Consider the following 18,864-nt stretch of genomic DNA (forward strand, 5'->3'; position numbering starts at 1 on the left):
TTCTCATAGATGCTGTAAGGGGTTTGGATAATATTTTAAATTCCTATTTTCTCTAACAGATTATAAAAATTCTTTAGAAGTTTGATGGAATTTTTAAACAGTGGGATTTGTAGCAATTAATTTCTGTCCAGATATCTTCTTAAAGTACTGTAACAAGTATAGCCATTTTATGGTTCAAACTGCTATCAAAGTAATTAGTTCTATAAAACAGTTCAGAGAACTTAAAAAAAGAAGCATGTAAGAAAGAAGTATTGAAATGACCAAAAATTGAAGACATTTCAAAGCAAAATTGTTAATGAGCTGTTTGAGCTATATGGACAGTATAAGTGCAGTTAACTAGAAGCCAATAAAAATAATCAATGACAGAGTGCAGCCCTCTGGTACCAAGTGCTTTTACAAAGAGATGTCTGTGAAAGCAGCAAGTGATTAAAAAAGCCACCTTTATCTATGGGAGCATGTGCTATTTTACAGGAATAGAAACAAAAACAATTTTCACTATTTCTGACGTTCAGCCTATGGTAAACAGTCTGTGGGAATAAAGAAGTTGATGCCCTTAGCTGTGCCCCCACCCCTTCCTCCCAGGAATGTTGAAGGCAGCCACAATTTAATCAAAGGAAGGTAGGAGTTGAGATTTCAAAATGTAGATGTTACATTTCAGTGCAAAGGACTCCTACATTAACACTTTATCAGCATGTCAAGTTGAATCTTTTATGTCCTAAGGCAGGGTGGAGGGGGTGGGGTTGCCCCACGCTGAGAGGATTGCCCTCAATAGATTGGCAGTAAAGATTTTTAGTGTTTCTGTTGTGCCTCTGTGCATCTTACTGAGGGTCCCAAACGCCCCCGGGGAACACAAGGAGTTGTGAAAAGTAACGCACAAGTGGCCGCTAGAATAATTCATTCCCTCCACCTTCCCTGTAGCACCTCCCACTTCTCCTCTTTTTATAGCCGTCCTTTCTCTGTGAAAATCTCAGGTTACTTGACTGGGAGTTCTCAGACCTCTAGTTTCTATCCTGCCCTCAGCCTCCGATCTTTAGGAGACACCCAGCCCCAGCAATTGGATTGGGCAGCCTGTCTTGACACACCACTGTGCTGAGTGCTTGAGGACGTGTTTCAACAGATGGTTGGGGTTAGTGTGTGTCATCACGTTCGAGTGGGGATTAAGAGAAGGAAGGCTGCCTTGCTGGAGCTGTGTGGTCTTCTCCAAGTGAGGGTTGCAGGCAACAGAACTACTTCACTTTTGGAAGAAGAGGAGAGATTCATTTCCAGCAGCCACAAGAAAAGCAGTTTTTTCAGGTAAAGGAAAAGACATTCAATGCTTCTCTCTCTCCCTCTCTTTACCATAGTTTTGAATGGAATGCTAGCACAGCACACTTGTCAAAGCCAGTTGTTGCTGTTCTATCAATGCTTCTATTGTACGGCTGACAGATAACAGCGAACATTGCTTGCTGCTTGGCTGTCTTTATCGAACGAACACTCCTCTTGTCCGGCTTTTGAAGGTGTAGCTAAGAAAATGTCTTTCGGAGCGGTGTTTGTGCTCTTTAATAACCCTGTTACATACTCAAAACAGGAGCTATAAACGGCTCATAAAGGATGAATAAGGCTGAGAAAACATTATTTATTTTAGCTTTTAAAATTGGAATTCACTTTCAAACTGTTGCATTTCACTATTTAATTTATAAAGATTCTTGTAAGAGTCTATTACCAGTTGCTGGCAGAGATGAAAACGCTTTCTTAACTGGTTTTTGCAATGTAAATTATGTCTGACTTAGGGTAGAGCAAAGTGCTTTTAAAATTTTTTGGAGATTGACTCTAAAGTTGAAAAACTCCTTCAGAGAAGGGGCTACCCTCTGAGCTGGCTGGGAGTGGAGAGATCGGCTTTAAAACAAAAATGCTTAGAGCTACAAGAAAAGCAGAAAAGGAGGAAGTAGGAAAAAAGCTCTTTAACATAGCCCTGTTGCAGCTGCAGGGGGAGCAGATGGAGGTAATTCATTTGCAGGGCTGTTTGTGAAAGTTTTACAAGTCATTGAAAACTAAAGTAGCATCCCTGAAATGGATCATTAAAGTCACTACATTTATAGGTTTTAAACAGACTATCTGAAGTGTTAATTAAATGTAAATAGATTTTTCAGGCTTGGTTATAAACAAAAAAAGGGTTTTAAATGTAAATTAGTCATTGGAAATTAATGGTCATCCGGTACTTAAACAATATAAAATGAGTTGTCAGCATATATGTTTGTAGCCATTAACTTAACCATTCTGCTAGAAGGACCCACAGAAATAAAATGAAACTGAATATAGCAATAATGTTTATATATTTCATGTATGGTACAAAACAGGATTTTAAATTGATGCCATATTTTCACAGGGATCAAAAAATAGAATTTTCATTTTTCACAATTTTGATCAAGCTATAGGTGGGTCAGTGAGTTCTTTCTTTTGCAACTCAAGCAGACTTGTGATCCTGCGGCAGGGTTTATGTACCTGTGGCGCTCAGGAATTCTAGATCTTACTGCACTTTTTCATTTTATAGAGAAACCCAACACTGTCTTCACCCTCTGCAGGTGAGAGAGATTGGATGATTAATACTGTGTATAAGCTATTCTGAAATAAGATCTCTTTAATAGGTTGAATAACAGGATTTATGGCTAGTGCTCTGTGATTTTAGTATTCAACTGCATAAAGATGCCTATAAATTTAATGTTTCAAGTTGCAGGTTGCATTATATATATATATATATAATGCAGCCAGACAGTTGTATTTTTTATCTTCTTTTTAAAAAAGTTATGATAAAACAATTTTTTAGTATGGCATGCAGTTGTTCGGAATGTTCTCAAAAATCTTCAATGGGGAAATAGCCTCATAAATACACAGGCACTTATTCCGATTACGTATTATCCCATATTACATAACCAAAATAGGAGTAAGGTCATAAGCTGAAGTCTTTTGGAATTCCAGTCATTCCATTTTGGCTTTACAATGGAACTGGGGTTTAAAAAGGCGGAAAGACAAACTACCATCTCATGCTGCCTCCGGATTAGAACTGCACGGACAGTGTTAGCAGATATGGTGCTTAACTGCCAATGTCATCTTTCACTATCACAGAAATATTTCAGGAGAAAGTCAAGTTCCTTCTCACAAATTTTCCTTTATGAGATGTGGCTGGATGACATTCTAACCAAAACAAGGTGCTTTTTAAGAAACAGGAGCCATGCAAGTATATGTTGCTAATGTTATAGACTCATCACCAATTTGCCTCTACAGGACTCTGAAAACATGGGAGAATTCACAGAAAAAATCAATAGTGGACAGGATTAGGCAGGATGGATAGAAGGAAGGAAGTGCTGAGAAATCATAAATGCACACTTTGAATAGACAATGCTGCCTCCCCCCCCCACACACACACACACAAGACCAAGATAATGTGAAGTTATTAGTGGAAGAAAAGTGCCTGTTTAAAAAGAGAGGGCCCACCGGGCAATCCCCGTTTCTTGTCAAAATCTAAATCTACTGTCCCAGATGGTAAACATTCAGAGACATATTTATGGTGACTTTTACATATCTCCTTTTGACATCTGGTTTCTTCCTGACAGTACTTGTGCTGGTAACACACATGAAGTTCCCATCAGGATTGGAACAGCTATAAAAGTGAGCACATAGGATATCCCCCCCCAGTGAAGTTAAAAATAATTGGGGTTGGGGGTTGGGGGGAAGAGATCTCAATTTGCACTGTTGATACATGCTGCTATCTAGGCACCCATTTAGGTGACACATCTTGGAGGCAAAAAAAAGTCGTCTGAAAGCTTGATCCATGAAAGTTACAATATTCGTTTTTTAAGTTTTTCTTTATTAGAGATGTGGATTAACAGAACAATCATGTATAAAATACAGGTTTCCCATATAACACCCTATTATTAACACCATGCATTGGTGTGGAACATTTGTTATGATTGATGATAGCACACTTTTATAATTGTATTATTAACTATAATCCATATTTGAACTTGCTGTTCACTGTGTAATGTATTTCCATGGATTTATTAAAAAATTTTTATTGTTACCATATATACCAACCTAACATCCCCCCTTTTAACCACATTCAGATATTTATTTCAGTGGTGTTAATTACATTCACAGTGTTGTGCTACCATCACGACCATCAATTACCAAAACATTTCAATCACCCCAAATAGAAATTCTGTACATTTTAAGCCTAAACTTCCCATTCCCTATCCCCTGGTAACTTTATCTATCTATCTGTCTATCTATCTATCTATCTATCTATCTGTCTATCTATCTATTTATTTTTAACCTATTTATTTTTATGGTGGAGTGGAATATTAAAATACACTGATCCTGGTATTGTTTATTTGTCCACTGAACTTGTGGTGGATTATGAGTGAGGACCTTCATCAAGTAACTAAAAAGTAAAAAGGATTTACCCTGATTCCTTCAAAGGAAAATGTGTGATTTCAGGCAGATCATCATGGGCATTTCCGTTACAGAGACAAGTGGGAAGTGTGCAGAAACCTGAGATATTTTCTATTTCTTTCCTTGATTATGTATCCATACAGGAATGAATAGGGGCGTGGTTCTTCTGTGTTTTGGAATTACTTTAAAAAAATCCATAAAGCAGAATTTCTGATAGTGAGCCTATAGTATTGAGATTTCCCCAACCGTTGCCATGTGGATGAGGGAAACCAATGGATCAGTTCAGGACATCTGGTTCTTTTTTCCCTGGGCAATATTTTTGTGGGGAAAGCATGGAGTAGATATAAGGGGATTAAAATTTTTAAGGAATTGACTCGAAATAGATTTTCATTATTTTTATCATCATTGACTTTGGGGAAAAAGAAGCTCTTGCGTGAAATTAATTCTATGGTCATATAGTAATTCACCTTTACTTTTGGTTAGATTTGTGAAGGAAAATAATTGATATTTTAAAGATATAGACAATATTGTTGGAGAAAGTTTGTTCTGAAATATGTTTCCTATTTAGAATATTTTCAATTCTCTCTCAGTATGCTGGGGAGGAGAGGATTTAGCCTGTTAATGTTTTTTCTCTCTTATATCCTTCTCTCCCCCATAGCCAATCTGTCATCAAATTCTGTCAGTCTTTCCTTTAAAACGTCTCCCACATCTGGCTTTCAACTACCACCCCAATACAATTATCCCCTCCACACTTAGGTCATTACAACAGCCTTCTCTCTTCTCCACTTGCCTTCATTCCCCTCTCTGCCCACTACTTGCAAATTGAGCTTCTTAAAGTACTGCTTCCATCACAGCATTCCTAAACTGATAACTACCAAATGAACCCTCATTATCCACAGGATGAAGTTGGGGTTTCTCAGTCTGACTTGCTGGCCCTCTGTTATCTGCTCCAAACTTACTTTTCCAACTACATTTCCCACAACATGAGAAGTCCACCCTTCCATTCAGCCACAGTAGCCAGCTCAATGTCCCCTCCTCCTGGTCTCTTCTCTTACCCCTCACCACTTTAGTTTTCCATCTTGTTGTCTGTAATATGAAAGTAGTAATCATGCATGAGGTTCCTTCTGGTGCTACACTTACAAGCCTGTGTGTATCAATCCTTATCACCTCCATTCCTCATTCTCCAAGTTTCAGCCTAAGTTCCCCCTCCTTCATGAAGACTTCCCTGCCTACCACATCTCCAGTGATGTTTTTCTTCCCTTGCTGCTGACCGTTGGTCATCAGTAGATTGCGTTTGGCACAACTGCCGTATCTTTTATCCTGTTCTATGATTTGCCTTTTTACCCCTTGACTCCTCAGGCAGGCAAAGTGCTTTAAGGCAGAAGATACGCTTGTTGAATAAATCATTGGTACATTCAACCATCCAAGGCACTTTTCTCTCTATCAATACCCCAACTCTAAAGCCAATAAAGGCTCTAGCAGTGTCCCCATTCCCCATTCATGGGAAGGAAGGAAGAAATGATGATATTCAATTGGTTTTATTTTGAGGAATTTTAGGAAAAATGCCGGTTACACAGACTGTGAAATTATTGCCCCAAATTAGGTTTAAGTATTGCATAAAAATCCCCATCTATTTCAGCTTTCTATAACTATATAGAAATTACATCTATTGGCTGTCCCTCTATCATATAAGATTCTATATATGATTTGGGAAGCAGGAGAGTATGGTCTTTGGATTCACATAGACCTGTATTCTCATCCAGAAGCTACCTCTTAATAGCTGTGTTGCCTTGGACATATACAGATACAGATCTAGAATATGTGATTGGGTGAATCTCAATTATGTCAGTTAATAATTCTATCTACTTGTAGTGTAACTTCTTTTAGTCTTTTCCTCTGCCACTAAAGAAAGCAGGGAGAAGGGAGAGGCAGAGATGGGGTAGGGGTGAGGTGGGGTGGGAGGGATGAGAGAACAAGCTGCTGGTTGGAATTTAGGGATTTGGAGCAACTGAGTTAATGGATCTGTAGGGACAATGGTGACGCATATAAGTTCCAGGAGGAGCTAAGTCCAGGCTCCTGCATTTAAGGTTAATAAAGAGCAATGCTGGGGAGGAACAAAGGGCACTATCCATGGCCCCTGCAGCAGGGAGCTGAATTCACCAAAGGGTCATGTGTTTCTCTTCCTTCCTCACAGCACACTATTTAGAAAGAAATAATAACTTGGCAAAACATTGGGGAGAGTTAGGTCAAGCTTCCAAAAGTAATTGGTAAAGCAAGATACCATTTAGACAAAACAAGGGGCTGGACCTTTGCCATTCACCTCCAAACCCAATTTAACGAAGAGCTAAAAACAATCAGCTTGAATTCTTGCCTGTTCTCAAACTGTGCACCCACCATCAAACATTGAGCCTACTATGTGTGCCGTTTTCCCAGAAGGACAGCTGACTGAGAGACTTGTCTAACAAAGCAGTGAATGCCGCTTAGCAAATATGTCCTTGGACACTGGTCACTCCATTCCAGATTTTAAGATCTGGGGAGAGATCAAAGGATATTCTATCCAACTCTGCTCATCTGGTGTGCACCTGCCCCAGGCCAACAACAGAACAGAAACTGGAACTGCCTCTAGGATGAGGAGCAAGGCAATATTTCTGGCAATCCTTCCCTCCCTCTGGCAAACATGTTTATGGAACTTTCAAAGGGAAGCATGACAGTTATGTTGCTTGACCTCGTTTTCAGCTGTAACAGCTAAGCTAGTCCTCTTTGCCCTCAAAATATATGGTCCATGTATCACTGTATGATAGTGTATTAAAACTTTGTTAATTTAGAAAAATGCAGCTCTCCACAACACCATTGAAGACAAAACCTTTTTTTATACCATATACCTTTTTACTGTACAGGTGCAAACCTGTAGGAAACTATTTCTACATTTTCTAAATATGAAACTAAAGGATTGGACTTGACACTTTTTAGTGCTGATATTTGAGGTTGATATTAAATTGCTATTGTGAATAAATGAAGAGACACATTGTGTTTCTGGATGAAAAGTCTTATTTGTAAAAAGTAGATTCTCCCAAAGTTAACCTACACATTTTAGGTAATATTAATCAAATTCTGACAGAAGGTTGAATGGCCAATGGGAAATGGCAAGAGACCAAATGGCACTTGTTGAACATAAAATAAAAAAAAAATTCTAAAGTTCATCTGGACAGTACACTCATGAGCAAGCTTAAACATTTTTGTAAGAGAAGAATGTCATAGTAAGATAGGGGCTTATGTTATCACGTAGTCAAACACATTATAAAACTACAAAATTGCATATTCTGTTCCTAAGCAATTGACTCTGATGTAGATTTTCATGTACTGTGTTTTTGCTTTTGTTTTATTTCTCCTCAGTTTTAATCTTTATTCTTTTGTTGGCATTTCCCATATCATCAAGTGTGCTAGAAATTGCTGTTGGTAAGTACTGGTTCTGTTGCTTCAGTTAACTGAGACCCTGAACTAGTTTTTATTCCTTAGTTCTATGGTTTTTCGCATCTCAAAATAGGGCTACAATATATGTAACTTTTCCAAATCATAGAATAAATACATATAAGAAGGCCTGAAACAAGTTAGTTTTGTGGACTCATGAAAATCCCTCCCCCACCACTTCCATGTTCCCATGATTATGAGGCAGTGGAAAGAGGTCCAGATATTATCCAGTCTAAACAACTTTCTAAGCAATAATATCACATTCCTCACAACCAAAATAGAAATCTGAATCACAGTGAGATTGCTCACTTTTGTAGTTTGATGTTATAACTCACAGGCACCACTGCCATATTTATGTAAAATAAAACTGAAGGTTCAACTAATGCAAGATATTAATTTTACTAGAGTCATGATGAGAAAAGGTTAATTGCACTCAGAGTGTGCATTTATTGATAAATTCATTTAGAAGGGTGTACCTGTGAATATTAATCTTTAAATTTCTATCCTTAATAAGGCTTAGCACCAAAATCACCTTTCCCAATAAAACATGTCCTCCGAAGAGACTTCCTGCCAGTTGAAAGCCTCCCCCTTAACCTTCACCTGCCAATAATCAATCTTCCCCTGAATAGAATGTCCTAATAAACAGATGTGCTTTGCATTGCATCCAGAAATTCTTGAAACATCAGCTTTTAACTTTTATGTTATGAGAAGGGAGTCCAGGATGTATGAGGCCCCTACAAATCAAGTTCTCCTTTCTTGTAAGTGCTTCCTGCTAGTAAGAGAAAGGACAGTGTTCTGAATATAGCTGATAAATAAAAGTATAGGATATATAATATTCTTTATTTGAGGTACCTAGAGGCTTTACACATGTTATTACATACATTTTTATGTAACAATAATCAGTAAAAGATTTGCTGGATATACTCAATTACAAATAGGTTACTTAATTTTTTTTGTTTACTTTTTAGCAGTTGAGTTGATCTTGTATAGATAAAATGCCTTCTAAATAGAATCTGAGCCAAAAGAAACAGGCATAATAAAGCTCTTGTTATCCCCATCAGTTTGTTAATTCATCTGTTCCACATGTTTTTGAGTACTTCCTGTGTATGTTTCTGTCCTAGATGCTGAGGAGAATATAAAATAAGTATAAGATACCATCCTTGCCCTAAAGAAATATCTAGTGTCGCTGCAAGAAAAGACGTGCGTACAAAAATTTTTTCAGTAGTTATGCAAAGAATTTTGTGGTTAAGTATCAATTATTAGTACTAATTAAATACAAGGGATGTCAACAGGTCCCCACATGGGAGGAGTTGGCACCTGAACTGGGCAGGACTTTGCTCAATGTTAGAATACTGATTCATTTCCATCATTCACAAGCTTTGTTGTCTTGGAAAATTTACATTCTCTTTCACTCAGTTTCCTTGCTGTGTGGTTTTGGAGAATTTACTTACTTTCTTTCACTCAGTTTCCTTGTCTGTAAAATGGGGATATAATTAGAAAGAGTTGTTATAAGGATTAAATGAGAAAATAAAAGTAAGATGCTTAACACAGAACCTAGAACATAGTAAGTTCTGGAACAGCTGGATGCCCCCCCCCCCAAGATGGGGAAAGGAATTGTGTATTAGTTAGGGTTCTCTAGGGAAACAGAACCAACAAGAGATATCTGTAAACATGAGATTTTATAAAAGTGTCTCACACAACTGTGGGGATACACGAGTCCAAATTCCATAGGGCAGGATGCATGTGTCCAAAATCCATAGGGCAGGCAGCAAGCTGGGAACACCGATGAAGGTCTGGGATGAACTCCCCAGCAGAGGCTGGCTGGATGAAGAAGTAGTTCTCTGTCTTCTCCCTTAAAAGTCTTCAACTCACTGCAACCCTCTGCACCCCTGCAAACTTGGCTCTGCGCTGCAGGGAGCTTGCAGATAGTCCTCTGCAGCCTGCGCATGGCCTCGGCACCCGCACTGTCCTGCCCACCGCTGCCCTAGGGCCTGGGGGAGGCCATGGTTCGGTCGCTGCACACCAGCCTGCTCTGTTCTCAGTGTGCAAATTCGCAGACAAACATGAATGGATAACAGAAAATAGTACTGTAACAGTGGGAATCAGCAATTTTGCCCAGAAAACTATGGGAGATGTCGTTCACTTCAGTCTTCCTGAGGTTGGGACAAAATTGAATAAACTAGGAGTTTGGGGCTTTGGAAAGTGTGAAAGCTGCTAGTGAACTTTATTCTTCTCTATCAGGAGAAGTAACAGAAATTAATGGAGCTCTTGCAGAAAATCCAGTACTTGTCAGCAGATCTTATGAAGATGATTGGCTGATCAAGATGACAGAGTAATCCTTCAGCGCTTGATGAACTAATGAGTGAAGAAGTATATGAGAAATATATAAAATCTATTAAAGAGTGAAAATAGAACCCCTAAACTAGTCTGAAACAGTATAATGCAGCAATATTTTAAATTACTGGTGGATAAAAATTTATAATAGCAACTTTTAGCAATACCATAGGAAAACAAAAACTACTTGTTCCAACTATGCTATTGAAAGAAAATACCCCTTAACTTTCTAATGATAGCAGATAAACACAGTTTGCATCTTTTTCATATCACCCAGTGATTTAGACCAGGATCTAGTTATTATATTCAGAATCCATGAAGTTGTCAGAAGTAAAAACTACCTGTAAAACTTATGTAATTCATGGGTAAGATTGTTATCTTAAGCCTTACATAACTTGCTTACTTCAATCCCTGGATTTGGGTCAAAATACTTAATGTTATTTTCACTGGAAATAACTGGGGAGTGGATATAAGTTTTTGTTAATTGTACAGTGTCAGGTAAAAAACAGTACTATCTTAATTTTGCAATATACCACATTTGCCGGTACTATTTTCATACAATGAAGCAACAGCCTTGCAACAAAATAAGAAACCCTTTAATAACAATAAAACATTCTTCTTCTCCATTAAAAACAAAAGGTCTTCAACTGATTGGATTAAATCCAGCTGATTGAATTCTCTCACTGTGGAAGACATGCCCTTCATTGATGTGATAAGCCAAAGATGCAGTCAACTGACTAATGATTTAATAAACCAGCCTTCCAGTTTATTAACCAGCCACAAATGTCCTTGCAGTAATGATTAGGCCAGTGCTTTTTGGTCAGACACCTGCACACCATCACCTGGCCAAGCTGACACATGAAACTGACCATCACAGAACTGCTTGAGCCAAGGCTTAGAATCAAAACTGAGTGGGTCATTTTGAAATAGACACAACATTTTTTAATCAAAGGAGGATTTACATAGATGCCTTTTGGGAATACAATGAAAAGGTCACAAGGCAAAGAGGAGAGGAAGGGCTGAAGGAGAAAAAAGTGATAGAGAAAGAAGAGAAGACAAGGGAAGGAGAGAGGAAGAGGAGGAGAAAGTATGCCGTTTCTGCTCCCTTTACTGTTTTAAGCTTGTCATGTCAAACTAAATTAGGCCAGATTCTAGAGAGATTTGGACTTTTAAATTTTTAAGTTTTCAGGAAATGGGGGGGGGGGGTGCAGTGGAGAGAGAGATACAAAAGCAGTGAAGACTTTTGGGAGGGTACCAAAAGTCGGAAAAAGAAATAAAATAGTGGTCTACTCCCAATGGTGACAGTGAGAATGATGAGGAGGAAATAATGGGTTTAAGAAACACTCTGAAGAAATAAATAACAGGACTTGGTATTGGTCGAATAAGGGACAAAGAGAAATGTGAAAAAAGAGAGAAAAACAACACTGAGGTATGAAGCCCCTGGGATGGGTGAATGGTGGTACCACCCAAGGAAAATGGGGATGCTGGAAATTACTTTCATTTTGCAATGCCATACATTTCTAAAAAGACAAAGGTCATTATGGAATGTGTGTTTATCTGTTATCTGTAAATTAATAGACTATAATTGAGAAAATATGCAAACACGGGTAAATATATGTGTGTTGGTATATATATAATACTATAATGTAAACATAGGTAAAATCTAATTTTCTGATATACTGTGTCATACTTCTCCCTAGATTAAAGGCTCTTTTCTTAGATTAAGAAAATCGTTAGCCAAGTAACGATTCCAGTGTTTTTAAACTTTGTGGGAAAGTAACGAATTTTCTGATACAGAGCAACAAACTACTTGTGCAAAACACCTATAATTCTCTTCTTTCGACTAAGAAAATGTTAGTGGAGAGAGACATAAAATTTAGAGAGTCTGGAGGACAGAAGAAATGAAATATTTAAGTTGCTTCTGCTCATAAACCTGATTCTACGTTGGAGGGGGCTGACAATCTTTTGTAGAATGTATGAATGACTTATTTTACAAATGATACGGACACTTCCTTCTTTACTCACTACAAAGACAAATCGTTCTTAATTTTAAGTTTGAGAATTATTTTCCCCATTCCCCTGCTTTTCTCTCTGTCCCCTTTTGCTTTGCCCTTTTATTCATTATTCATTCATTCATTCATTCATTCATTCATTCATTTTTGGTCACACTTCATTTTAGGATCCCTTTCACAATGATTCTCAATAGGAGAGCCATTCTTTAGTTATGACCTTATAGTAAACTCAATGTACAGTTTTCAGGATTAGGTATAATTTTTACTAGAAGTAGAAGATTGTGTTTGCCATTTCAAACTCTTGCACTAGATATGGGGGGGCAACATGATTGGTTGAAGGAATACAGAGCTTAGTCAGCAAAATTTGGAATTAAAATATAGTCCTGTTAAAAGAAATTTGTGGGAATAGCATTGACCAATGGAGACTTGATGACATTTCAGTTCCTCAAAAGAGACTTGGGTTCTGTTCAAGTTTTAATGAATACTCTGGCTTGTTTTTATTTTACCCAACTAAGCTTTCTGAACCAAGATCTCTGGTTCCTTTGTGGGAAATGCCAGCCTAAGTATCAGCACCTGTAATCTATTTCTCACTCAGGGTTGCCAGGCATGAGTGTCTAATTGGCATGAACTAGTTTATATTTGGAAAGCATTAATAGCTGGAGACTGAATTGTAATTCTTGAGACACCCAGTGCAATGAACCAAGGAAGTTGGGGGGGGAGATATAATATGCAAGTGCCTTAGTTAGATCAAGCAAAGTCGTCTGCAGCAAGCCCCCAAGGGTAGGCTTAGCTGTCAAGCTTAACACTAGGTCTCTTCATCTGATACCCACTTGGGTCAATCAGGTAGTGTCCTTATATGAAGATTAGAGCATGAAACAGAAATTGTTCTTGCTAAGTTTCCTAATTTCAGACTGTCTAAATTCAGATTGCAATTCAGGATTCTCCTCCTACATGTTCAGCTTCTAGATCTGTTTTACAGGTACAAAGATGCCTTGCATTGAAAAGCATGGCCCTTGTAAGAAAAGAAAAATGAATAAGTGGAGAGGAAGGGGAAAGTTAAGAGTGTAAGTTGAGTCAAATGTGATCTGTCATACGGATTCAAGTTTTTGGACATTAATATAAGGACAGAAAACAGAGGGAAAATAAGCCTTATGAACAACTTCATGTATAGCAATTGTTATTCTCATTAGTCTTTTTGATTCAAAATTAGCTGTCTACTGATCTACCCATACTTTAGTCTCAGAAGTAGAATTGGATGCATTCCTACAATTGCTTATGTCATTGATATAAACCCTTTGGAAACTTAGGCTATCCCATTTGACTGCTTCATTGCTTTGGGTAAATCATTTTATGCTGAGTAAATAATAACGTTAAAATGTATATTCTTTTACCCTTGAAAATTTTTCAAGACTTAAAATCACTTAACTAAGTACATATAACTAGCAATGAAATAGAATTTGCTGAATATGGCAGTAGAGGTATAGCTAGAGAAAAGGGACAGGGTGGTACAGTGGGATAAACACTGAAAACCTGGATTCTAGAACTTGGCTACCACTAATAAGTTTGACTTTAATGAAATTAGTTAACTTTTTGGAATATGTCACCAAGTATTCCATTCCTTGCCTTTATATTGTTGTTCCCTCCATCTGGGCTACCATTACTCTTCCTTAGCTGGCAAACTGGGGGCACAGGGTATTTTAATCCAGTTCTGCATCACCTCATGCTTCTAAACTGAGCTCTATACACAATCTCTTTTTCTTAATCCCATTCATTTTCCCTACTGTTAAATTAATCTTCCTTGGCAGTTTTCAACATGTCATTGCACTGCTCTAAAAAAGCTGTCTCCTAATTTTCTGCAGCATCTTGTCCACCATCTTGAAGAACCTCTGGTATAACAATCTTACTTTCCCCTACACTTCCTGCCCTTTACTAGCTGCTCTAACATCTCCCGGATTTACATCATTTACTAGTACCACCAAGCATTTACTCATACTGTCTTCTGGGCTGGAACTGCCACCCCATCATGATGCTGCATGTGCAAATCCAACTCATCCTTGAAAAAAAGAGACTCCAATCCCATTATCTCTGTGGAGCTTTTGTTTACTGACTTTCAAAAATCAATAGTTTTCTTCTCATGTGCTCCCTTCCCACTTATTATCTTGTCATCCAATTTTTGCTGTTAATTATGTCCAATTTTGCATTTATGGCTATTTGTTTTAGTTTGCTAAAGCTTACAAAATGCAATATACCAGAAATGGGTTAGCTTTTACGATGGGATTTATTAGTTTACAAGCTTAACAATTCTCAGGCTGTGAAGATGTCCGAGTCAAGGCATCAACAGGCAAACTGGTGATCCTGGACTCCTCTGTCACATGGCGAGGCACATGGTGGTGTCTACTGGTCCTTCCCTTCTGGGTTGCGTTGCTTTCAACTTCTGGCTGCTCTGTCTATGGCTTCCTTTCTGAGCTTCTGTATGTGTCCTTTCTCAGCTTCTGTATGTCTGTTGCTCATCCAATAAGAGGATTAAGACCCACCTGGGGCATGCCTCAACTGAAGTAACCGAATACACCCACAGGAACAGATTAGCTTTAAGAACATGATCTTTTCTGGAGTCCATAAAACCTCCAAACCATCACATTATTCTTCATAGATTTTTTTTTTTTTTACTTAAGTAAAATTTAACCTTTATTTTTATAATCCATGATACTTGAAAAGTTTTCTTAGTCCTTCATTTTTAATGCAATTTGATTGAGATATATTCACATATCATACAGTCCATCGAAAGTATACAATCATTGGCTCACAGTACTAGCACACAGTTGTGTATTCATCACCATGATCAATTTTTGAACATGTTCATTATGCCAAAAAAATAAAAATATTAAAGAAAACCTAAAACATCCCATACCCCTTTCCCCCGCTATTGTTGACCCCCAGTATTGGTGTGGTACATTTGTTACTGTTGATGAAAGAATATTAAGATATTACTATAAACTTCTTCAGATTTTTAATATTGCTTCCTCCTATATTGTTAGAAACTTTGAGGTAGAAGTTGACTTTTAAACCTCTGCATTTATTAAGCATAATTTATAGGTGTGTTTCCAGCACACGGTACAGGTCTTCATTATACAGTCACAGTTAGAATGGCCAAAGACAGCTGGGGATGGAAAATTACATTTTAGTAATTGAGAAATTTTATGAAATAAGTCAACAGCAAATCCGCAGCTACACACGGTGCTTATTTCATAACATGGGAAGGTGCTATCTCATGCACCAGTTCTCTGGTTCAAAATTTTTTTCCATCTTCTGCGCACATCCCTCTCCAGCACTGCATTTGGGTCAGTTGGATTTCTTCCAGAAACAGATTCAAATAGACAATAGGACAACTAGAATTCCCATCTTACTTGATTAGATGTGAAATTGTGTAGCTGGGTGTCACTCACATGCCAATCACACAGGGTTCTATGTTGTTAATTAATTTCTCTTATGAGCTGCTGAACTCAGGACCTGTAAAATTGTGACCTGTCCAGGATTTCAGGGGTAGGGTCAGTTATATAGACCTGTCCCATATGAATCAATATCTTCAATATCTGCTGCATAGCATAAATTAAAACACATTATAAACTCCACAGTAAACCCAATTGTTATTTTGTAGTGGGATTTTTTTTTTTAAATTCATTTTTATTGAGATGTATTCACATACCATACAAAACAAAGTCATACAAAACAAAGTGTACATTCAATTGTTTACAGTAGCATTATATTTATAGTGGGATTTGATTGTAAAAATTCTTTGGCCAGGAATCATATTCTCATTGGTAGAACAATTAGCAAGTGAGGTGAGAGGAAATTATCTCACATTCTATCAAAGCTACTGGATCTTATTTGTTGTTGTTTTGATAAATAATTTAGAATTTGGGATGGATTTTCTAGGAGGGGCATATACGATATCATAGAAACACAGTGTTAGTGGTAGGTCTTAAGAGATTATCTAAGCAAAATCCCTCATTTTCCATCTGAGGAACCTGACGCCTGTGGAAGTCAAGAGAACTGCCTGAAAACTATCAAACTCATTCCTAGTCAAGAGTTCTATTATAAAGGTTTTATCAAAAAAGTATAAGTCTGTGAAATTCTACAGGACTAAAGTGAGTTCATGCATCAGTTTTACATTAGGACCTGACAAGAACATGATGGTATTCAGCCCAAGTGTCTTTTTGACCATGGACCCTCATGCTTGGTTCTACAGCAAGTAATCAGGTGCTGTAAAGAATGATTGCAGCTGGAACAAATACAAGAGAAAGCATTTATTTTCAGATGTATTCCTTATGGAAAACGCTAATGGAAATAACTAAACACTACTGCCATAGATGAACTGAAAGTATGTAGCTTTATTATAAGAACCTTCTTTTAAAGACATTTTTTAATATATCCCAAAAGAATACTGAACAAATGATGACGATGTTAACCGTTACTCCTTCAAAGTGTTTTCACTTGAGTTATCTCATCGAAACTTGCAATATTTGGTAAGCAAAGCAGACAGGCCATTTCTGCACCCCAGAAACCTGAATCTGGGAGAGGACAAGCCACTGATTACTAGTAAGCCAAGTAATCAGTGTTAGAACTGTGTTTTCTATCTCCTGCATCATGGCTCTGTGCTTCAAGTGATTTGAATTTGAAATATATCCATTTTATCAATATTAGGGAAATCTACTGAGTTAGAATATTTGAGCTCTGTCCCTCAGTAATGTCAAAACTTGTTGAGAAATACATCTTAAGTTATTGGAATTTTCCCAAGAGAAGTATAAGAGCAACAGTATTAGTAGTTTAATAAATTATGTGAATGGGTAAGCAATTATATATATTTATTTGTAAAGGAAGTAAAATGAATCATTACTGGATTATAAATATACGTCATAGTCATTAACTTCCATTTTTCATTTTGCACTATAAGGAATAGCAATTTAGTAATTCAACATAAAAGATTATTTTAGAATACTGAAGTGTGGTTCTGAGTTTTTGAAAACAGCTTTGCTTTAAAACTTGCTCTAGAGCCTCTCTCTCTCTCTCTTTTTTTTTTTTTAGCCTAAAAGAAGCCATTATAGTTTTTCAGAGCAATGAAAGAAATATATCATAAGAAAAAGGATTTTCATTCATATTTTTAGGTCATTGGTCATGTTTCAGAACACTGGAAAATGTGATTGAAAATCTGGTTAGAATTATAAAGAAATCAGGCTTAACAGTATTACAACTTCTGATGAAAGGGAGAATTCTATTGAGAATGTGGAGATAATGTGGCAGAATAATTATCTATTTTCCTCATTGTCCAACCCTTATCACAGTTGATGCTGACAAAAGAGTCTATGAAAAGTTGTTTCCTTGGGCCATAAGAATCCTTTTTTCATACTATTTTCAACTGAGCCTGTACATTAAACATATGTCTAAAACAATGCTTTGCTATTTCTTATTTGTATCTCAGTTGTCTAATGAAAATAAAGTGTGCCATTTTCACTACTCAAAGGAACAACCAGATGAAATAAAACTGAATTCCTACTAAACTCTTCACAGCTCTATTGTTCTGCTATTGAGCAGCAACTGCCCTTCAATTTCTATGACCTTTTCTCAAACACAGCTCATAATCTCCACCAAAAAGACAAATAAAATGGCACATAAAAAAAGATTCCAATCTTTGCAGGAGGAGTAGAACTAAAAAAGCATGACACTGAGCTAGAGGGCATCTTTCCATTTTCTCTAGCTCCCCACGGAGATGCGTACGTGGCTCTAATTGTCTGCTTGTTATACAGTTAGACCATGGACTTTCTTAGTTTGTACTCTAAAATAGTTTTAAGTCATTTGAAGTTTTATGTAATTTGTTTTTTCTCAAAGTTTATGAAATGTATGTCCCTTAATTTTGTGACACAATTTATACTTTTCAAAGTGCTTTTAAAATATTTCATTTGATTTTGACAACCCTGCAGACCAAGTCACAACTAAGTACCTATGCCCATTTTAAATACTGAGAAACTGAGGCACATTCTTAGGCAATGCACACTTAAGTATTTAGGGGTAAAAGGCCATGATGTTTGCAAGTTACTGTCAGTGGGTTCAAGAAAAAAACAATGGGGGCGTTGCAGGGAGAGAGACAGACAGAGAGGAAGGGAGGACAGAGGGAAGGCAAGTGAGCCTAATTGGGGCAAACTGTTAACAACAAATGAATCAAGGTGAATGGCATACAGTGTTCTTTCTACTGTTCTTGCAACTTTTCGGTAAGTTTGAAATTACTTTCAAATTCATTTTTTTTTTTAAAGGCAAAAGACACAGGGTAGTTAAATAATTTGCATATATTAACAAAGCTGATTAGAGGTACAGTGAAGAACTAGAATCCGGGTCTTCTATTTCTCTACAAATCCTCCAAACCTGTAACAAACCTATGTCTGTATAAATTAAAATGTAATCTCCGCTTTTGCCAATCATTTACCAATAATCAGTACCATAGATCAGGGAAAAGTCACAATTATGATTTAATAATAACCTTTATTTATATATCATATTACACATTGCCAATCATTTTTACCAGCATTTTATTTGATCCTTATAACTCTTTACATGGGGTAGACAGGACAGG

General features: G+C 37.1%; 1 protein-coding gene and 1 pseudogene across 6 annotated transcripts in view; both read left to right on the forward strand.

The window, feature by feature from the left end:
- Window positions 1-1,009: 1,009 nt before the first annotated feature.
- Window positions 1,010-18,864, forward strand: part of SULF1 (sulfatase 1) — a 235,287-nt gene continuing 217,432 nt past the window's right edge. For 5 of the 6 annotated variants that reach the window (XM_037803039.1, XM_037803037.1, XM_037803041.1 and 2 more), the window contains exon 1: window positions 1,010-1,293. The gene's annotated coding sequence lies outside the window, so the exon portion shown is untranslated. Of the gene's footprint in view, window positions 1,294-9,017; window positions 9,097-18,864 lie in introns of all 6 variants that reach the window. The other variant, XM_037803038.1, reaches the window with a different exon arrangement.
- On the forward strand, window positions 1,889-10,302 carry LOC119508800 (annotated as a pseudogene).

This window comes from Choloepus didactylus, chromosome 14, assembly GCF_015220235.1.
Source record: "Choloepus didactylus isolate mChoDid1 chromosome 14, mChoDid1.pri, whole genome shotgun sequence".
Classification (NCBI taxonomy): Eukaryota; Metazoa; Chordata; class Mammalia; order Pilosa; family Megalonychidae; genus Choloepus; species Choloepus didactylus.